The 24,584-nt window shown below is 34.9% G+C and overlaps 1 protein-coding gene across 4 annotated transcripts in view; it reads right to left on the bottom strand.

The window, feature by feature from the left end:
• LOC126827506 (E3 ubiquitin-protein ligase PDZRN3-B) overlaps positions 1-24,584 on the bottom strand; it is a 275,931-nt gene that overhangs the window by 83,406 nt on the left and 167,941 nt on the right. The gene's annotated exons all lie outside the window — the stretch shown is intronic.

Raw genomic sequence — 24,584 nt, 5'->3', positions numbered from 1 at the left:
AATATATGGTTAATAGAGTTAATCTTGGGGTAATTGATACAAACCACCTTTAACAACAATAATTTATCCACAATATCCTTGCATGTTTGACTGACCACTGTCCTGACTAAGTACCAACAATTATCCAGCGAGCTGACCCTTCTATAGCTCTCAAGTTAAAAGGTTTATTGTTAAAACCATTAAAACGTTTCTCCCACTATAACTATAAACAATTCAAACAGCTGAAGTCAAACTTCAAACAGGCAGACCAAAATAAACAAAGGTGCAGACAAGTTGAAATTCCATGCTATGATTCCGACAGAGACTTGTTTCAAGTTAAAAGGCTGAATTAGTTGTATTACTATTTTTGTGTGTGTGTATTTCTACCAATGGGTGTGACATGCCTTTCTTTCTATTGACCTCACCCCCCTCCTCAACAATAGACCTCCTACTGTGAAACACAAACGACCTTAAATCAGTGCACAAACGACCTCTAAGTGACCATTACTCTATATAGCAGTAATGGAGAACAGTACTAGATCATAAATCAGCTTAACATCCCAGCAACTGGGGCTCATAAAATAACGACATTTTCTCAATTAATGACATAAAATATTTTAGAATAACGACCAACCGTCTCTGACTTTAATGGATCGCAATTCATCCGCTAATTCCAGGCACACTTTCCACGTTTAAGCTTTAAACTAAAATAATCAAAACCATAAAAAGAGACCAAGATGACCTTCCTACGCACGGAAATAACACAGCCGTCCTCGCAAAATCGAGAAGTTCCAAAGAGTAATTTTGTCAATATTACGTACATGATGAAGTTGTGTGTTATAGACATAAAAGGTATATTATTCCCATTTACACTAAATACCCTCCAAATTTACGAGGAAGAAGTTATTATGGATAAAAGCTTATTAGGCCAAAGCAATTGAATTTTTAGTTCTTTAGAGTCTTAATAAATAAAAAGCCACTCAAGTCTCATGAAGCATGTTTTATTTCAAAACTCAAGAATGGTAAATTAGAATATTTTGAGAAGACCAATGAAGTATTACTGGTATTTGCACTATTATTTTTCCCCAAGAAATATGAATTGGGGTTTAATGAAGACGGGCATACGCCATGCAGTGTACTTTGAGAGAAGTTTTGCCCGGGCAGTGGCACTACGGCCTACTCTTATATCGAATTCTAACAGTCAAGGGATCTTTTACATGCACGCCAATGTGTACACAGGACCACAGTATTTTGTCCCATCCAAATAACTATACATTGTCCTTTGCCAGACTCTCCGTTCTGAATCACTGACAAGGTGGAACTACAACGGAAAATCCTGATGAATACAGGACCTCCAGGTTAGCGAACCAACATCTAACTCAATGAGCCAATGTGGCTCCCTCAAGAGAGAGAGCGAGAAATGGGGTTTAACGTCCACTCGACACAAACTAGGTCATTTCGGGACTAACATATGGTTCAATTTTATTTCAATAATTCGCTTGCGCGTAGGGGTCTTTAGCAGTGGGAGGAAACCGGAGAACCTGGAGAAAACCCACGAGGTTGGACAGGCGACCCTACTCCTTGTCACGTACAACCGGGGATTCGAAACCACGCCAGTTGACTCAATGACAGGCTTAATGATACAGCGCGCACGTGCTAACCACTAAGCCACCCAACCCCCCGGCTCCCTCAAGAAATAGGACAGAAAAGTTTAATAGGTGTTCGCTAAGAACTCAATTTCAAATTGATGTGGCCTACCTACGATCATGGTTCTGTTGGTTCAATTTTTAGCAATTATATCTAAACTTCTTATGGCTATAAACTACCGACTTTTATAATTGTATAAAAATTCTTGGAGGATTCTGGATTTTAAATCAATAAGTGATTTTAAGTTTTAAGATTAAAAAGGGGCCATTGAGGGGGGTCATGTGTGGGAAAGGTTATTATGAGTAATTATTAATAACTTGATGATATATAAACCATATGTGATTCAATCATTATACACAACAATCACTTCAAACCATCCAGTATATGTATATTAGTAAAACACTGTCTAGTATTGTGTATTAAGAGTGGGTATTAACAGTATACAAAGATGGTGATACACAACAGTTGATGATTTATTACTAAGATCAATATACAAACCATTGTATGTATAGTAGTAATACACTGTCCATTATTGTGTATTATGATTGAGTGTGTATTACAAATATGTAAAGATAATAATACACAACAGGCACTATTATTGTGTTTTAAGAATGTGTATTACCAACATACTATGATAATAATACACAACAGCAGGTGGTTAAATAACTATACACAACAGGCACTATTCTTGTGTATTAAGAATGTGTATTACCAACATACTATGATAACAATACACAACAGTAGGTGGTTTAATTACTAACATCAATATACAAACCAGTGTAGGTATATTATCAATACACCTTTTATTCCTGTGTATTAAGAATGTGTATTCAGAACATGTATTAAGACTATACAGAGTATGTAATGCACAACAGTAGTTTAATAACTACACACCATAATCACTCCACAGTTTCATATGATCAATATACAACAGTGTATGTATGTTTACCATAATATATAAACATTTATTAAATTTCTTCTATAACGATAAACACCAGGATACTTCTACTACTACTACTTCTTCTATAAATGTGTTATATAAAAATATTCAATATTCAATATTCACATGGCACATTTTTTTTTTCACATACTTTTTAGTTTCTATACTGATTACTTTAATGCCTTAAACTATGTAAATCAAGTGAATAGCAGGGCATTTTTTAAAGATTGTATGCTTTTTTTTTTTAGGTAACTCGTGTAGTCAATATTCACATGTGCCTAGTGTTAAAGGGCCAATTTATGAAAAATAAAATAAAATAAATAAAACTTAAAACAAACCTTCAAAAAACGGTAGTCGTAATACATTTGGTCATCTAATGATCAACTTCAGACAATTAAGTCACACAACTTCAAAAAAGATTCAAATTATTCCTCCAGTTATAATCCTTCTATTCACGGTAAATTATTTTAGTCAATTTGTTGGCACTAATATCTATATATTATATCCAATAAACAAATTTCCACAATGCTAAGATATACGATCAGCGAAAAATGTCAGAAGATTAGTATATCACTTTATAAATGTCAAAAAGAAAACGGATCTACGCAAACACAGAATAATTACCAGTTTTACATTTGTATCCGATCAACACAACATAGTAATATTACACCTAAAATCTAGACTGAGCTTTTGAGTTACTCAATATTCAGCATTATATCCTTTCCAATGACAACTTGCAAACATTATGTGGTGTATATAAGAAATAGGGTTTCTAAGTTCCCTAGTCTACTGTATACATGTATATTCTTCTTAACTTTCAACACTGTGTTGAGTATACATATAAGAAATAGGTTTCTAAGTTCCCTAGTCTTCAGTACAGATCAGTCCTTAAATATAACTTTCAACACTATGGGGAGTAATTCTAATAGAAATGGTATTTATAAGTCCCTGGATCTTCAGTATACATCCTTTACAGGTAAGAATGGGGTACAGTACAGGTATGATACTATATATATATAATCTCCACTAGAGTACAGGTATATATGATATGATCACCTGGGTATAAACTAAAAGTATATACTATCTCAGGTAGATGACCAAGGCAAGGTACACAAAACAATATACAGGTTAATTGATCATACCTGTCTCAATTACCCCGTCTAAACAAACACATTCCCCCCTTTCATCTTTTCTAAGTCCACTTAATCTTTCATCCTATACCAAAACATGTTTCTTTAATCCACACCATCCACCATCTTAAATGATTAATCCCCTTTCTAATCTCCCCTTAACACCAGACACCATTCAATTCAACCATTCCAATCAACAAACTGATAAAAGCTACACATTGTTGCAATATGTTCAGATTAATACCTTAGGTGCCACATGGTTCAGACTAAGTCCTACTCATGAATCCACTAAAAGCTGGTCTTTGATTTGTAAAGTGTAACTAATCAGAGATTATCTTTCTCCCTAATTTACATAATCTTCATTAGGCTGTGTTAAAAGAGCAATATTATATTTCCATTATCATTTTGAGAAACCCTGATCAAGAGTAAATTGAGACATAACACCATAAATAATATTTTAGCACTACTGTGACAAAATTTTTCGGCACAAATGTGACAAAATATTTGGCACTACTGTAACAAAATTTTCAGCTAATAATTTGAAAATTAAAAAAGTGTTTTTCTTTCATAATTTAAAAAGCCATTTTCTTTTTTATTAAAACAGGGAGTGCAAATGAATGTGTGTTTTAATGTCTCATCAACAAATTCCAACTGTTAAGGACTCTTTTAGGCACATGTTAATGTGTACACATGTGGATCTACTGGTAGGCTTTTCAAACCATCCAAACAACTAGGCACATTATCCTGTCTGCACCTCATATGTCAACTCTGACAAGTGAAAACCAGGATTGAAAAATACCAACAGTAAATGAAATGGGGTTTAATGCCCTACTGTTCTGCTTTGACTGGGCTAATGAATATGGACATACACCATACAGTGTGCTATGAGGGAAATTTTGCCCGGACAGCAGCACTAAGGCCTACCAAGGGATCTTTTATGTGCACTCCAATGTGTACACAGGATTTCAGTTTTCCATCCCATCTGAACAAATAGACAGGTGTCCTTGTCTGGCCCTCCGTCCTGCACCACTGACAAGGGGGAAACCAAAATTAAGAAGAATGTTTCAAGTATGATAAGTTAGTCTCAAAATGTCCCCATCATATCATACGTGTTCAAATATATTAAAATCTTGGGTCAAAACAACCAAAAAAGATCAAATAACTTAATTTGCATTTAATGATGGGTGGTCAATACCAATTATACCTGGGGGTCTGGAAGGTCTTTATTAAAACCTTCAACTGGATAATCAAATCAACATGACCTTTGGTATGTACTTTAATTGCAGAGGTTAAAAAAACACCGATAATTAAAGTTGTCGAACAGCTAAGTGTTATAATCAACAAAGTACGCCTTCCGCATGCTTGGTTCGTTTTAACATTCACCTGTCCGACTCGGCCCCAACAATTACCTTAAATCCAAATAATCCACGCACAAAGACATCAAAGAGATTCAAAATCTCCTTAAATAAAAGATCATTGACAAAATGGCGACCAAAAGAGGTATTAAAAGTCAGAATTAATTGGAAGTATAAAATAGTATTAACTCAACGAGAAATAAAATCTGTTTCGTTGATGGACGATTAAAAGAAGCCATTGGTTGTAACGTTTAAGATTAGAGGTATTGAGATAATTGAATTAGAAGTTATGGAAATTTTAATATTTACATGAAACAAAAATAACAAATTATATATCTTTGATAACGGGTCTATTATCTCTTCAAATAATAGAAACCTCTTGATTGTCTAGATTCTGGGGTAATGTCCCACCTCCCTCCTTCATATAAATTCTCTGGAGATATTCCCCCGCCCACCCACTTCCTATTAAAAAGCTGCATTTGTTACCCTACCCTGCTATCCCCACTAGGAATTTTTACCCCAAGTAGAAAATCTTCCCCAACAATCCTTTTCTTGCTTAGTGTTTCATATGTCAAACTTTAATCACAAATTAAACATCATTAAATATTCCTTTATAAGGGAGTCAAGGTGACTCAGTGGGCAAGATGTTGGTTCTCTAACCAGTTACTCACTGTCCAGGCAAACAAAATTCTCCTATAGAAATAGAAAATACCACAAAACAACCAAAATACTGCACTGATGAACGTTAAATCACATTTCTCCCTTAATAACCAATTTATGTAATTAAAAATAACGCCTTTTGGAATTGGAGCTGATGCCATCCTCCACTGGGTGTGTTGGCACATATTGTCATGGGATCAAGACATGCATTATTGTCAGTGGGCTTTCAGACTTTCAACATCTCCAATCAAGAAATTCCTTCCCCATCTCTGTTTTCTTAATATGCCTAATTTGTCTCAGCAACTGCTCATTTTCTTTTAAACGATTCCCCAAATCAGATATCTTCTCACAACCACTCCCCTACTACAGAAATCTGATAATGATAAATTGAAAAGATAAAAAAAAAAAAAAGAAAGATATCCAAGCTTAAAATAACTTGTGAATAAATGTAGATTTAATTCATAACGAGGTATTATATAAATCAGGTAGTGTTGTTTAGTATACCTCTCTTCTCAGGTAAGCAAGTAGGTAAATCATTTGATACCTGGCCAAAAATACTTGCAATTAGACTTAATAATAAATGAGAATTTTGACAATTTCCCATTTTTCTAAGTGATGTGGGGATAACAGTAGCCGTCTTCGTTACCTGTGGTCATATTTCACCTGGACATTAATTGTCTTATGTAGGTAATACAAGCCATTTCACCTTTAAAAAATGGCCTACTGGTTAATTCCATCTCAAGGAGCAGGTTCACTCAAGTTTCATCAACAAAAAGACAAACCATGTAAACATTGGAGAGAGTGATGGAAATAGAGAGAATGGGAGACAGAGAGAAAGGGAGAGAGAGAGAAAGGGAGAGAGAAAGAAAGGGAGAGAGATAGGTTAACCTCCACATGATATAAAGTAGGTAATTTTGGGACTAACAATTGGTACAATGTTATTTCAATAATTCGCTTGCGTGCAGGGGTCTTTAATGGAACGAAACTAGAGGACACTATTCTTTGTCACCTACAAGCTTGGGTCGAAACCACTTCTCTTCACTCAATAAAAGACCTTATGATCTTAAGTGCTAGCATTAGACCAACAGACCATTCATTCACCCAACCTCTTCATACAACACTGGACAGGAATAGAAGTGAAATGGGGTTTAACATCCTACTGTTCTGCTCTACTTGGTCTAAAGAAGGCAGGACAAAAGGAGTGGGAGTCTGATGCCTCATCAACACATTTTGAGACTAACATAAGGTTGTCTTTCTTCTATGGTCACATGTGCAAAATAAGGGAGGAGAACTGTGCCTAGACACTGTAAAGGGGTCTTTTCTAAACAAAGCTTTTTGTCCTATCTGAACAACTAGGCAACACTTGCTAGTGGGAACCGGGTTTGTAAAACCCTTCTTTGCCCACATTGCGATTTAACATTCTAAGCCAAGTGTCCAGCCCTGGCACTGGCTTGTTTTCATGTACAGTTTTCATCTTCAGATTTTCTTGCTAAAGCAGTAGCAATGTATACATATCGTGCTTTTAAGTAAAGGGGAGCACCTGTCGGGTCTAATTCCTTTAATGCCTAGTCTATTTTTCTGCTGCATGTTCTTACCCCGTATTTGATGATTATACATGTATGTACAAGGTTATACTTTATATTTTCATTTCATTGTTATACTTTCATTGCTATATTTTCATTGTATCATCCCAATGGTATATATCTCATTATATTTTCATTTCATTATATCATGTTATTCCAATATATTATTCCATGTTAAGTATATTTTTTTATACATGTATATTGATGTATGTGTATTTTTGTATACAGTTCTTAATGGACGTAATATGCAAATAAAAAAGTTGAAAGTTATTGTTTTATTTAGTGAGTGTGAATTTAAATAGGGTATTTTAATAGTAAGTGTGAATTTAATAGGGTATTTTAATAGTACGTGTGAATTTAATAGGGTATTTTAATAGTAAGTGTGAACTTAATAGGGTATTATAATAGTGAGTGTGAATTTAATAAGGTCTTTTAATAGTGAGTGTGAATTTAATAGGGTATTTTAATAGTAAGTGTGAATTTAATAGGGTATTTAAAAAGTGAGTGTGAATTTAATAGGGTATTTTAATAGTGAGTGTGAATTTAATAGGGTATTTTAATAGTAAGTGTGAATTTAATAGGGTATTTAAAAAGTGAGTGCGAATTTAATAGGGTATTTTAATAGTGAGTGTGAATTTAATAGGGTATTTTAATAGTGAGTGTGAATTTGATAGGGTGTTTTAATAGTGAGTGTTGATTTAAAGAATATATTGGATTTAAGCTATGTAATAACTAATTATTGTTGAAAGTAACATAAGTCACCACAGGAGTAGGTTTTGTCAAAATGTAACAAAAGAAAGTGAATCATATTTCATTGTTGAAGTATAATATTGCACTACAGGTTAATATTCACTGGTTTTTCTCTCATCTTCTCCCCCATAATCAGAATTTAATAAACTCGGTAGGGGAACTAAAAGAGAATTTGTTCCAGTGTTTTGTCATATCGCATTTCGCACTTAACTGGAAGCATGCTGGGATATGTTATAAAAACGTGTAAATATGGTGACCACATGACAATTTTATTTCATTTACTATCACAAGGTGGCGCTTATAAAAGGCATGAAAATGGCAGAGAGTAATTTCCTGCTGAATGACTTTTTCGCTATTGTAATATTCAGATCTTATGTAGACTATTAATAGCTTTTGGTCTGATGGCCTAGATTGTTTTAAAGGAGCAGTTTTATTGCATAAAACTGGTTAATTCTGTGTGATTTTCTCTAAGAAACAGGGGAGAGGGGGCTTGAGGTGTTGAGTAGTTTTAATTCATAAGGTTTGTCATTGAGGCCAATTGTTAAGGGTAGTTTTTAACCGCATGAACCCTTTTTTTTGATCCCATCCAAAAGACTAGACACTGTTCCTTGCCAGACCCCTCCGTCCTGCACCACTGACAAAGGGAGACCACATTAGAAAATCTAGAGGAACTTTTTTGATCTCCTGGTTAGTGAGCTAAGAACACCTTTCTCCCTTACCCACTGTGGCCCCTCTCAAAAACAGAAACGATAAAATATTACGTGCAGTTAACCCCAAGATACAAATAGGTCCACTTAGTTCAAGCTAAAGATCAATGTCTTCCATTACAAGTCTCAGTAATCTTGGATTGAAAAAAAAAAAAAAAAATGAGCCAAATATTGAAAAGAATTAGAGGAAAACTATTAGCTAATCTTACAGTAAATCCCATCTTTTGGACATAAGTCTGTGTATAAGCAGCTTATTGTAGTTAAGCGTTGATGAAACTCTGGTCTCAGATGTAAGACATAAAAAGATTAAGCCTGTAAACAGATGTAAGAGAATCAGGAGATGTTTTGCCATATGTTTTCAAATAGGATGATCAGTGAAGGACATATTTAAAGGATGGATTCTATGATTTTTTGTATTTCTCGCTGTCACAGTGAACGTTACGTCCTGTTTCAGTCACCTTTGAAATATTATTTCACGAAAATGCAGGGATATGGTGACCATTGAGTTTGCATAACCTCTGAAAAATTTTGGATCGTGAAGCTGACAAAGGAGTGCCTAGTCCTTCGGATAACAAAACAAAATGATTTCCATATATGTTGGAAATGCTGCTGCCTGGTACAAATTCTCCCACTCCCACTGAACATGTAACCATAGAAATGAGAGTCTCAAACTGACCAATGCATTGTGCTTTAATGAAACTTCAAACCTCATTCCAAACCTAATCCGTAATGTTTTACAGATATAATACATTCACATGAAAATGTGGGCGTATAAAAACCATGAGCAATCATAAATTGAGCAATGAATGAAAACCCTGCAAAACTGCTGCACATAACAACTACCGCTAAAAATATCACGTTACCCGAGTAACTCATCACAACTACATATTGCACAACATTCTCATTTAATTAACTTATAACAAGCTAAAAATAAAAAATAACCTCACATCATCAATGAAATAATCAAATCAACATTCGAGAAAAATTCTAAATGCTTCACGATTATAACTTTATCACCTCCAATTAACTTAACGTTTCAGTAATTAAATGCTTTTATTTTTTACGAATTACGCCAAATCCACCTTGGCAAGAAATGTTCCAAGATTAAAAGAAACAGGTAATCTGTGGTAAAGACTGCTCGTTACTCTTCCACCCCTAAACTAATTAGTTAATTGATCAATTAAGCCTTTAATCTTTTGATTAGGTTACCTGACTAATAAGTAGAAACAACAAAGATAAAAAGTCTGGCTGTCTGGCGAAGAAATGATGATCAATTCCAGATTAAGAATTCATGAATTAAGAATTGCTTTTCTTGGATACAAGCAGAAAATATTCAGACCAAATGAAATTTAACATCCTACTTTTTGGCACCATGGGACGGTTGAGTGGTTAAGAGGTCTAATGTGCACGCTTTAGATCATAAGGCCTGTTATTGAGTGACATGGTTTTGATCCTAAGCTTGTATTGGACAAGGAGTAGGGTCACCAACACAACCTTGTGGGTTTTCTCTGGGTCCTCCAGTTTCCCTGCAACTGTTAAAGACCACATGCCAGCTAATGACTGAAATAAAATTGTACCATATGTCAGTCCCATAAGACCTAGTTTGTGTCAAGTGAATATTAAACCCCCATTTCTCTCTCTCTCTCTCGTCACCAACTGGGCTACTTAAGACATTTTGCCTGGGAAATTTTGCCGGGACTGTGACCTCAAGGCCGGCTCTTATTTTGCATTATAAACTGTCAAGGGATACTTTATGTTCACACCAACACAGGACCTCGGTTTTTAGTCCAATCCAAATTCTTTTATTAAAACAACTGATCAAAACGGTATGATGAGAAGAAATTAGCAGAAATCAATGCAATTAAAACTCCTCATTTTCTCATCCAGTGCTTAAACGCCAACTATTGTATCAAAATTATTTCTGATCGAAGTTCGCTTGTCAGAACGACGTAATCTAAAATCCGATATTAGAAGACTTACACCTGGTCGTAGCAGATCAATTTTTATTACCTTGATGTTGTCTCTGTTCAATATCCAGGCAGACCAATAATCTTTACTCATTTAAACCATAACGCTAACTTCAACAAATCAATATCGTGCTACTAGAGGCACTGAAACCCAATACACTTCTATTCAACCTGCGATACACTCGTTTCAACTTACATAACTTCTATCCAGAGAGAGTATTTATAATCGACAGTAATGCAGGAAGACTGTACATTTAAAACAAAGACAGCACAGACAAGACCAAATCCAAAAGTATTAACTATGTAACCGAAGGGGGCTTAATGTTCAACTTCTCTATATCATCTGAGCATACACATACAATACAAATTTCAAAAACAGTATATCACTATGCAAGGCTTCAACACCAAATCCAAAAAGATTAGCTATTAAATGGTGTTTAACTTCCTGCAGCAATTGGGCTAATGGAGCCTGCGTCCGTCATGCATTGCACAAGTAACTGTATTTTAGTCTTAAGTTAAACTCTGTTGCTTTCCTTCCCTAGCTATGTCGGAAGTCTCAAATAAATGAAAAGTGGCATCAGATGTTCTACCTACAAGCTGGTTGCTACTTGGATTACAGAAGCCTTAGCAGCATGGTAAATACAGTGGTATCTGATGTTCTACCTACAGACTGGTTGCTACTCGGATTACAGAAGCTTAAGCAGCTTGGTGCATACAGTGGTACCTGATGTTCTAACTACAGGCTGGTTGCTACTTGGATTAAGGAAGCTTAAGCAGCTTGATGCATACAGTGGTATCTGATGTTCTACCTACAGGCTGGTTGCTACTTGGATTACAGAAGCCTAAGCATCTTGGTAAATACAGTGGTATCTGATGTTCTACCTACAAACTAGGTGCTACTTGGATTATGGAAGCTTAAGCAGCTTGATATGTTCTACCTGCAGACTGGTTGCTACTTGGATTACAGAAGCTTAAGCAGCTTGGTGTATACAGTGTTATCTGATGTTCTACCTACAGGCTGGTTGCTACTTGGATTACGGAAGCTTAAGCAGCTTTGTGCATACAGCTACAAACTGTCAGTGATGATCGATATATAATGGATGTTAAAGATGTGTTAATAGGAGACAATGATAACAATTAAAATACTATCAATATTTTTACAGTACCCTGAGAATATTAATAAATCAATGTACATATTACCATCTCACATATCATAATATGTATAGATCGATGAATGTTCCATTACAATATAACCGATTCCAATAAAAATCAGAGAAGCAGTCTAGCTATGGTTTTGAAGACATTTTTTTCCTTTCTTCTTTAGTCAAGTTCCTAATTGTCAGAAGTTGCGCCTATAAAAGAACTTGCAGTTCCTGTAAGATCATGAAAACACTTCGACCAGTGAAGACGAGCATACGCCATGATGGAGATGCTATTCCATTGCCTGCCCTCGGTCCTTGTAGAATCAAAAGCATTTTAAATAAGTAGTCTTGATCTTTTGAGAAAAAAACACTGTTGAATATAATGCTCATTATTGTTATGAATAAATAGCCTTGATCATTTCCTAAGATAATAACAGGGAGAATTTACGTTTACACACACTGTTCAGCCGACCATTCTTCTTGATGAAATGTTTCAAAAGAAACCAACAACTCTGTAAACATTAATACTTAATTCCATCATTGTCAAAAAATAAGGTGCTTGGACTGTCTGAGTGGTATAAATACTATTGGTATTATCTGAAAATTCATAAGTCCTCCCCACAATATCTGTTCTCAACGGCGCAGAAAATGTTTCACATTTTTATTCTCTTGTAGATAATGGGCTAATGCAGTGTGCTCTGAGGGGAATTTTGCCCCAGCAGTGGCATTTCAGCCTAATCTTCATCAAATTCCAACTGTCAACGGTCCTTGTTTTTTCCAAGAACTTACTTGGCCAACACTGTGATCGAAACAGGACATCCTGGTTAGTGAAATAAAATGTAATGGGGTTTAACATCCTACCGTTCTGCTCTGACTGTGCTAATGAAGACTGACATATGCCATACAGTGTGCTATGAGGGAAACTTTGCTCGGACAGTGGCACTACATCCTACTCTTTTACAGAATTCCAATTGCTAAGGGATCTTTTATTTGCACTTCAATGTGTACATGGGACCTCTGTTTTTCGTTCTATTCGAGCGACTATACATTGTCCCTTGCCAGGCCATCTGTCCTCCCTCGTTAGTTAGCCAGCGCCTTATTATACACTGCACCACTACGGCTCCCTATGTTTAATGAACGATCTCGATACTTAAATTGCTGACAATAAATCATAATGAACTCCCTTGATAGTCTATAGCTAAATAACTAAATCAATAATAACAATTAAATAATTAACTCTTGACAGAATCTATTTTTAATACCTGCGAGTATAAAAGAGTGGACCCTATAAGGTCTACGATAAAAGCCTGTCTCGATTAGCTCGTTAAAACCCCATTTCATTTCATTTCTATCTTCCTTAGTTTAGTTGGTACAGAAAAGTAAGACATTAAAATGCATTTTATGTCTATGATAAAACAACAATTGACGACAGCATTTTATGTCTATGATAAAACAACAATTGAGGACATTAAACCGCATTTTATGTTTATGATAAAACAAGAATTGAGAACATTTAACAGCATTTTATGTTTATGATAAAACAACAATTGACATTAAACCGCATTTTATGTCTATAATAAAAGTAAAACAACAATTGAGGACATTAAACAGCATTTTATGTCTAGTGACGGAAATGTGAAGTGGTACCAGGTGTTCTTGCAAGTTTAAGTTACCCTACCAATGACATATGTGATCGACATCCATTGTCAGGCACAAATACAGGCTTTTTCCCCGTCATTTTGTCCAGAATCATTTTTTCTTTCTTCTTTTTTTTTTAAATGATATTATTAATACATGCCTGATACAAAGGTCAAAATGTCAGGTACAACTAAAAGCCAAATTTCCAGGCTTACATTCAGGTTATAGCTCAAATGCACTGCACCACTCTGCTCCCTCCCACCAAGGCTTAAGCATCAGTCCAGCACTCACAATGTGCAGTGAACATCTCTGTCACCTGAGGTAATGTATAGTGTTAAACTAAGCGATGCCACACCTATTAAAACTTTTGTTCCTTCGGTAACACATATTAAAATTCTGTGTCCTATTTTTAGGAGAAAACAAAAAAATTTGGCTTCTTTTATCAAAAGCTTTTAGTTCCACATTCTCAAGTTTAGAAATTCTAAATAAACAGTTTTCATGAGTCTCGTACGACTTTTTATTTATTAAGCCCCTCACCCCCCCCCCCCCCCCCCGAAAAATACAAATTAAATTGATTTGACCTGAAGCTTTGTTTATGAATAAATGATAACAATTTACCTTTGATGGCATCCATTTTTACTTACATCAAAATCACCAATTGTCCACACTATGTTATTTTCGAAGAGATCTCTCTACACATCTATCTTGCTCCAAACATTCTTCAAATATCTTTTTCCCTGGTTAGAATATTTCTAATCCAGATTTATTTATCTAATATTACTATCTGGTCTTTGTGTAATCTCCAGATTAACACAGCTAGATGTAGCACAGATTACAAATTCAGATTTCAATAGCAAATTATAGTCCTTTGGCTTTATAACTTGTTGACTAGTAAAAATGTTTACCTTTTTTCCAAACCTCGCCACTTTATGAAAACCATATTTATCACAGGTATCCTGTTCAACAATAAGTATAAAAACTTCAATCATTAATTGTTTCCCTAATCGTAGGATTTCAACATTAATTATCCCCGGACAGTTCCTATAAATATTGTTTATAAATACAAGTCCTGGTCAACAAGTATAAACAATCATTAATCATTTCCCTAAAAGCAATTATATGATTTCCATACAATTATTCTAAATATAGACAATAATATTTCCAGCTCCTTATAAAAGTTTCTAAAGGTCCTGTACTGTTAAAGGTAACAAGGCATTATAGTGTCCTCTGTAGCAGTCTCTTATTTCAGACAGTTCCTATTAATAATTCCAGCTCCTTATATAAAAATTTCTGAAGGAAGGACCTATACTGTTAAAGGTAACTAGAGTGATAGTGTCCTCTGTATCAGCCTCTTGGTAGTAGTCTTATCTTGATATACACATCAATACAGCATCAGTCACCCTGTACAGCCGACCACATATACCTACTACAATCGCTGGTTAACTTGTCATCTATACATACATATAGACCAACCTTTAACTATCTCATCAGCTAAACTCATAACCAATTGATATGGTCATATTAATAATCCCTTCCAACTATGTCATGTGATGCCGTGCCTACTCGTCCGACAACAGCACCGACAGTTGTCGATAAAGAGGTTTTTATTTGAAGAGACAATGGTCGAGTGGAGACTTTGATCATCCAAGCGTAACGTTTTGATAGGACCTGACACCAGATGGACTCTATAAACACCTGAATCTACCTGAGGCTGTTGCACAGGTATTATATATCGTTAGCTCAGCCAGGTATAAACTCACTAACATACATACATATATATACCTACTGACCAGTAACATGCCACTATTCTTTACTGGTTAAGAGTCTCTGATGGGTTCACACAGGTCAAACTCCAAGACCTCTAATAACACATTTATTTCAATTAAAGCTTCCAATTGTCATTTTCCTCTTTTTGACAATAATCCATGTTAAATATCTACTCAAACTGATTATGTAACATTTAATCAAATAAACGAAATTAAATATTTAAATAATAGTTAAGTTGCTGGCTAGGATTCAATTATACTTAAAGGTTTGGACCATATTCAACTTATATCATCTGCAGACAATGCTGCATGTTGACAAATGTTCAATTCATAATATCTTTGTTAATATAGAATTTAACCATTTTCAGACTGATATGTATAATGTAGTTTGTGGACAGATTAATTAAAGATCCCTGAAATGAAATGAAATTGGGTTTAATGTTAGCAAGCCAACGTCCTACTCACTGAGTCACCATGGCTCCATCCCTCAAATGGGATCAGACGTTAAAAAACAATGAAACAGGTAACAAAGCTGTAATTATGATGATCAGTGCTCTGTTTTCTGCATGAGGCAGGATTTCTTTTTCTAGAACATCTGATACCACTTCTCACCTAATTGGGAATTTCATATAGCGAATAGTTTTTGTTGTAGGTTTGTTTACAACTCCGTCCGGAATGAATCAATACACAGAAAAAGAGTACAGTTTGAGTGAATAAAACTTGTATTGACCCGTGTATCGGGCGAGGAGATCTGTGAATTGTTTTTAATATTGATGCAAATAAACTATTATTTAGTAAAACTCTTGATCAATTAGCATCACTGCCCGAGGTGGTATAAACATATCGTTTTTATTACGAACATGTCAATTTCATCTTTTTTAGGAATATTTTGAATCAATTACAGCGTCGTTAATCACTATACAGCCATTTTATGTACCGAAACAAGTAAACGATAAATTTTACAAGTAGTAGAAAACAATATATTTTATTACGCTGTGTGATTTTTATGAAGGAACAAGACATAAAAATATTAATAACAAAAACACTATAACAAGGCTGATGATTTTTATATGATTTTTATGTGATATTAAAACTGCAGGCCATTAATAAAAATACCATATAAAAAGTGTGATGGCTCGTGTCAATGAGGATCATAAAACATATCTATTGTACGGTATTCATTTCGAAACGTGAATACATGTGAATACCATAACCATATCCACTGCAATGATAAAGACGTATCAGTGTTAAAACTTACAGCATGCGGCATTCCCATGTCGTACGACATATTTATTCTATTCAGTTTGAAACCTATATAGGGTTAAGCAATCTAATGGATTGATTGAGTGTGGTAATCTTTTCGAAACGTGAATACAATAAACCGATCCACTGTTATAATAAAGAAATATTAGTCTCGTGCCAGTGTGTGTCGTAAAAGATATTTATTTTATTCTGTTTGAAATAGGAAATGAAATGGGGTTTAACATCCTACTGTTTTGCTCCGAACTGGACTATTGAAGACGGGCATACGCCATACAGTGTGCTATGAGGGAAATTTTGCCCAGACAGCGGCACTACGGCCTACTCTTATATCGAATTCCAACTGTCAAGGGATCCTTTACGTGCACGCAAATGTGTACACGGGACCTCGGTTTTTCGTCTCATCCGAATGACTAGACAGCTGTCCTTGTCAGGCCCTCCGTTCTGCATCACTGACAAGGGGGGACCACGCCGGAAAATCTGGATGAACTTTCTCGGCCAATGCAGGAATCGAACACCCGACCTCCAGGCTAGCTAGCCAGCGTCTTACCCACTTAGCCACCGTGACCCCGTTTGAAATAGGGTTGTTAACCAATGCATGGTTATTATACATGATAATATCGTTATTTATAAAGCGTGTTAATACCGAAGAACATATTCATTCTGTGTATATTAATAATGTAATGCAATGAAATGAAATTGTGTTAACATCCTACTTTTCTGCGATGTTAATAGATTTCAAACACTAGGCATGCCCCCAACCCAGTGTTACTATAAAAGCATGTCTTTTGGAGCAGCCATACAATAATATATTATTGAAACATTAGGCATGCAGGTGCTAAAACACTTCTATTGTTATATTGAGCTATACTTGTGTATCAACCCTTTCTTATTATTAAAGGGGTTTGGGTGATGAAGTGGTTTAACATACTTTAGATCATAATTTCTGTTATTGAGTCAAGTTGTGTGGTTTTTATCCCAAGCTTTAACATCACAAAGAGTAGAGTAGCCTGTAAATCTGTACATTTTAGTGTCAAAATGACCTGGTTTGTGTCAAGTGGATGTTAAACCCCATCTCTCTCTCTCTCTCTCTGATCTCTCTTCATGTTTATTGCTTCATCAATTGACATAAAAAAATTCTAATATGTGTATCATAAAATTAAGAAAAATGGAATTTACTGACACATTTTTTAAAGACATATATTCAATATCTTTTTAATAAAATAAATCAATTATAGTGTCTTGTGACACACCTTGGTAAATTCATACAAGATGATGAATTAAAAAACATATAAAAATCCAGAAAAAAAGTGCTCTTCATAAATAATGAAAATTAACGACAACATGCCACGGTTGGTTGATTTTATGGATGAGGTGTCTTCGTGCATCTGTTCCATATAATTTGCAGCATGCCCCCCGCTACACAAGAAACTCAAACATGCATATCATATATCACCAGGCCTAATAATGGCCGAATGACAATAGAAAAACATCGATGACATATAATAAAAGGCTAATAACGACTGTGCATTGTCACAACCCGTGGATCACAGCCGCACGCGTGCAGTGCATGTAAAATAAAACGGGGAAATAAAAATGATCCTGGAGACATACGTTGTGGAAGTAATGAGGGTCATTAAGGGAAATTATTAAACCCTAGATGATCCACTCTAGGGAGTCTGTGATAAAATATAGATTATTTTTCTTCCGTTACAATTCGCCATGCTGTTGGTTTATTTTTTTCATTGAACGTGAAATGATATTGTTCATCAGTATAATTTATTTATTAATCTGTTTTTAAAAATGGCAGGTTAGAAAAAAGAAACCGAGATGAAAGAGAGACATCTGAACAAAGAGAAGGCAGTCAACATGTGTATTGATATTAATCAGTTTTAACATAAAAAAAACATCAATTCAGACTATTATTACACACTATTAGCTGTGGGTTTTTTTATTATGGTTCCCATTGTGGTTTCGACTGTCAGTTGTGCAGTGTCTAGGCATTTGGATGGGATGAAAAATCGAGGTCCCAAGTATACATTGAATTGCCCATAAAAGACCCCTTAACGGTTAGAATTCGAAATCAGAGGTGCAGTATCCAGCACTGTTTATTTGATGAATTTTACCCCTAAAACTTCTGCATCCCTACCTTAATTCAAATTTAATTTTTCATACACGGATTGTATTAGCAATATTTGTGCAGATACTTATACCTTTTTTTAATTCCTGAACTTAATGGCAAGTCTTCAAGTATGGGTATAGGAGAATCTCCATATTCTTCAATCTCGACTCAATGGGGAGTTAACTACATGTCTAACTGCACAACCAAGGAGGTACAATACCCTCAGTCTATTCTAGCTGCACAGCCATCCAAGTACAAAACTCTCAGTCAATTCAAAGTCTTTGAAATTCATGTCATGATAACTAGCAATTAGAGGACAGTTCATCATAGAATTTGATCAATCAAGCAAATACACATTCAAAGACAATTATACTTAAAATAAAACTTAAGAATTTTTATAATATTTCTGAAAGATAATAATCTCTTTAACTGTTATAACAGGAACAATACAACAAAAAGTTGTATTATCAATAAAAGTAGGCCACAAAGAAGTTAACTTTGTGCTAAAGACATTAATTGATTTTGATCAATCCTGTAATTACAAAATTCAAAGAAGAATAGTTAAAACTAGAAATAAGAATTTTAATAACATTTTAAAAAACCCTGACGATTCCTTTAACTGTTAAACAAAGCGTTGTATTATCAATAAATAAAGGCCACAAAAGAAGTTAATTTTTGTACACAACACTTCAATGAGTTTGATTTACTCCACAAAGTAAAACTTCCATTTGTTAATTAATCATCGCAATTAATAATATCTCGAAATGACAGATAACATATTATATTACAGAATGGCCAATCAGAGATGAATAGTTTTGTTTGTTGATAAACCTGAGAACAATGATAGGGTTTTATTATTATCGTGTGCAGCTGTTGGATTTTACATGGAGACCAAACCCTCTGCCATTTTATCTAGCTGTACCTGGATGTCAAGGTATCGATCTTGCTTTAATCAATTTCATTAATCTTTTTTTTTATAATTTGTTATTTTATTAGCTCACATGTCCCTTGATTATAACCAATTACTTAAATACTTCTGCTGAAATTTTCACTGCACATAGGATTCTAGAACAAGGGCAACAACTCTTGGGTTATATTGAAATCTGAAATAATAACTTGTCTTTTTATTAGTATGTTAATCCCAAAATGTCCCTCTTTCTTGTTCCGAGAAAGATCTGATACGATCGGCAAACATGTATATCGTACTGGTATTAATCAGATATCTCAGCATATATTTTCATTTTTTAATTCACAAGTTACCTTAAAAATCTAGTATCATTGTATCAACCTAAACGATCATTAAGATCAGAGGGGAAACTATTATTGGATGTACCTGCCTATAATTTGAAATAATTTGGACCCAGAAATTTTCGATACAGCGCATCAATTGTTTGGAATACACTTCCAGAAAATATCTGCCAATGTGAATCTGTGTGAGTTATTAAATCCAAAGTGAAAACTTGGTTGTTTAGTCACTATCATTAACACTCCAAAGTGAGAACATGTTCTAGCGCCTAGTGCATTCCCTAGTGGATTGAATAGTTGGGCAATACAAATATCATTATTATTATTAGTTTATTAAGTTACTGCATTATTATTTCATATGGTAAGAAAGAACCAATCAATTTTGCACAAAAATACTAAATTCCAACAACATAAAAACCATAAAAACCCTACAGATTAAAAATATATGTATTTATATAAGCTCATCTGTGCGTTTTATGGAAGCGTTAAAATAGGTTGTAACTATGACAACTTTAAATGTTTTATTTCAAGTATCATCATTCCAATAATTTTGAAAGGTCAATAAATGATGTTATTTTTGCAGATGTGTGAAATGTTTGTGTTATATTTCAAGCGAAGATCTTTATCAAATTATTCTTTTCAGCACTCTTAGTTCAAAAACTAGTCTTGTACATGTCAGAGAAATTATTGGAGCGAATAAAAAGAGTTGCATTAACACCAAGGTGTGAAAATGACAATTAATAAAGTGTATAATATACAGCTATTGAAAGTATCAAATATGTCCTATTGACTGATTGGCATTTCTATTTATATGTCATCTTTAGGGAGTGATCGTAAGCAGAATATGTGCCAGTCGTGAATCGCAGTTGTGAGCTTATATTCAACATAATAGTCAGGCAAAATTATATTTTTGGTCCAAGATCCTTTTAAATCTTTAAAAAGTATCTATCCGACATATATATTTTGTAAATAGTTAATTTTCTTGCGTAGCCTATACATGTATTTTTTTTAAACTTTGTTTCCTATGACCTAACAATAATTAAGAAATGGAAATGATATGAACTGAATGGACGAATGAAGATGGGCAGACTCCAGGCAGTGTGCTAAGAGATAAATTTGTCTACTCTTATTTTAATTTTCAACTCTCATGGGATCTTAGATTTTCTAGACAAGATTCATTTCTGTCCTGCACCACTGACAAGAAGAAATCAGGTTGAAAATTCAAAGGAAACATCTTGGCGGACACCAGGATCGAGTCTGGACCCTATTGGTTAGTGAGCCAACACCCCATTCACCGAGTCACCTTGGCTCATCAAAAAAACAAAATCAGTCTGAAAATTCTGAGGAACCATCTCGGGACCTCCTGGCTCACACCATATTTACCAAGTCACCATGGCGTATTAAGAAGTGGTTTAGCCATAGTCTGACACAACTATTTAGCTATGCATTTATTCTTTCAATATATCTCTGGAATTCGGTTTTAAAAGAAACCTCCATGTTTAAATTGACAGCAATCAACCATAAATAAACAAACAACGTGATGCGTATAGGGTGGCAACACAGAAGGTATCCTTACATAATTGTCAGGTGAACATGACTGAAACAACAGGCAACGTGACAATAAAGTTTTGGGACATGAAAACGTAATAATTTTTTTGCGTAGCTTTTAGACTTCTGATTGACTTTCTAGGAAAAAAAGACATTTTCTTGCAAACTTTAAACTGAAACAACAATAAACGCTTTGTTTGAAGTGACACGTTTAAAGGAATATCTCTAATGTGTCGGAATTTTACTGACATATACGGAGACAAAAGCCAGATAATTTTGTATAATTATTTTCCATCTGACATTCCCATATTTTATGACAGGTCTGGCAAACAGTGTCACTTGTCTTTTGAAATGGCTGTCAGTTAATGACATGATAATGTTACTTTTGTAATTATCTGGGTTGTTATTGGGAGGATCTCAGTAATGTGTAGGCCTATATTACGAAATATGTTCACATGTTTTCAAAAGGTTGTCTACTTTTTTAAAAACAGAAGAAAGTATGTCTTAAGATAATATGATTAAAACATTAAAACACACATCCTATTTCGTTTTGTTTTTTATAGTTCAAAATTTCCTTTTACTTGTCTTTAATACACTTGGATCTGGAAGAGTTGTTATATAACCCGCGTTCTGGTTGATGTGTGGGATTAGCCAATTAATTGGTCTGTTGGAGCGAGTTCTTGGCATGCGATGCACAGATCTGTGGGTATCTTACTAGAAACATCAATGTTGATTGGTTAATCAAATGTCGGATGTCATAGGGTCAAAAGCTGCTCGTATGACACCTGACGCGACCGGTCAGATCTTCATGCAGTAGCGGCCATCGAAAGTATATAAAAAAACGAAAAGAAATATAGATCTGTATTTTTTAATCAGATTGTGTCTAAGAAAACTTTAAACAAGCTGATGGCTATCAATAAAAATGTTTCAGAAGTGTATATATATATATATGGAGTACTTTCTTTCCTTTTTCTTGAAATGTCAGACTACTTCCTGTTTCTTATTCTGATAAAAGAAATAAAACATCTATATAAAAATCATTGACACCATTCTGTTGTATAGATAACCACACAAGACTACTATATACAGTAAACTGTTATCAATGTGAACTCCTCAAGTAAGCCAGAGAGTATCAGCATACTTTGGCTCGATCACACCACCGATCACAACATCCTGCACCAACCAGGCTAACCAACGACAGGCACACTACATGTAGTGCGCTATGAGGTACATTTGGCCAGACAGCTTCATTCCTGCCTTTTCTTCTCCAAATTCTAACTGCCAAGAGTTCTTGCATGTGCATGCCAATATGTACACAGGACCTTGGTTTAAAAATATCATACAGTGGGAGAGAAAGAGAGGAATGGGGTAAAACGTCCACTCGACACAAACTAGATCATTTAAAAAAAAACATATGCTTCAATTCTATTTCAATAATTCTCTTGCGCATAGAAACCAGAGGACCTGTAGAAAACCCATGAGGATCAAGTAATGCTTACGTAGTATCTGACAGTAGCAGACTGGGCCAGGGAATCCTTCACCTATAAGGCCACATATTTCATCAGGTACAATTAAAATGATTATTTCAAGGCCTGTAAAATATGTAGTGGGTATAAGAGCATAAAATTGAAGACCTAAAGTTAATTATTATTCTGATGGGAGAGGAGAATTCTAGTTGAAGAAGGCCATTGAAACTGGTTTTATCATACACTTGTTGATAAGCAGACCAACATCAGACGTAAAGGTGTGCACACTCAGAAGGTTAAAAGAGAAATCTGTCTTTGATGTTGGTCAGTTAGCCATTATGTTATCAATACAACTGTTTCCCATCATGATAATGGTTTGAAGTTAACGCTCTCTCTCTACCTCTCCCTGATTGTTACATAGAAACAGTATCTTCTGGTTAGAAGTAACTGTACATACACAGAAACAATTTCTTCTAGTTAAGACTTGGAAGTAATTTTGCATAAATGGAATAACTTATTCTTCCTTATGCAGAGGCAGCTGCTGATGCAAGGTGTGGAGGGCAGAGATGCAGCCTCACAATGTTACTGAAATTCAGCTTATCATGGGAGAGGAGAGAGAGAGAGAGAGAGAGAGAGAGAGAGAGATGTGGTTTAACATAGGTCATTTCGGGACTAAAATATTGTACATTATATATCAATAATTTGCTTGCTTGTAGGAGTGTTTAAAAGTGGGAGGAAACCGTGTTTAAAAGTGGGAGGAAACCGAAGGACCAGGAAAAACAGGGAGGAGATGCACAAGTTGACACCCTCTTATTTTTTTTATCAATTTAAAACTACATCGAAAGCCACACCCACTTTCATGAATACACCAATGAAGATGAGAGGGATTGAGATGCAGTGGAAATCACTTTTTAAAAAAATTGATTTAGAATACAATTATTGAAAGCCACACCCACTTTCGCCAACACACCCACTCATTTCAAAATTTCTGCATCTGTAGTTGTTTATGTCATATATCAAACAATTCTATTCTGACCATAAAAAATTCTTTCGTAATGACATCGAATCTCGAAGAAAATTTTGACTGATATGACATAAAAGTTGCGTAAATTGACATAAAGACAAGTAGAGAAGCCATATTTTACCAGGACATGTTGACATCAACCGACAAAAGTTTTTCAATATTTGTCCTGCCATACTTGAACAGGTTTCTCTCAAACATTGGCAGTTTTCTCTCGAGAATAATAAAATCTCTGGACATACGTTTAATCACGGAGATTGAGATAAAATGGTTTAATGTTCTACATTTCCGCACAAACAACACTACAGCCTTCTCTTATTTTGAGGGATCTTTAACAAGGGATCTTTAACAACTGTCAAGGGATCTTTAACATACTTCCAATAGCATACACGGGATATTGGGTTTTCCATCAAATCCTTACAAAACTCATTGGAATTCGATGAAGGGTAAATTGTAAATTGAAATGCCACTGTCTCATCAAAAGTTTCCTTATCTACATGGCATTTGTCCATTGTCATTTAGGGGGGGTTGGATGGCCGAATGGTTAGCGTGTGCGCGTTTTATCATAAAGTCTTTCATTGAGTCAACCGGCATGGTTTCGATTCCTCCGGTTGTATGTGACAAGAAGTAGGGCTACCTTCCAACTTCGTGGGTTTTC

Source organism: Patella vulgata, chromosome 7 (genome assembly GCF_932274485.2).
Source record: "Patella vulgata chromosome 7, xgPatVulg1.2, whole genome shotgun sequence".
In the NCBI taxonomy this organism is placed as follows: Eukaryota; Metazoa; Mollusca; class Gastropoda; family Patellidae; genus Patella; species Patella vulgata.
Note: the sequence above shows the minus strand (reverse complement) of the source record. Positions and strands in the feature narration are given on the sequence as shown.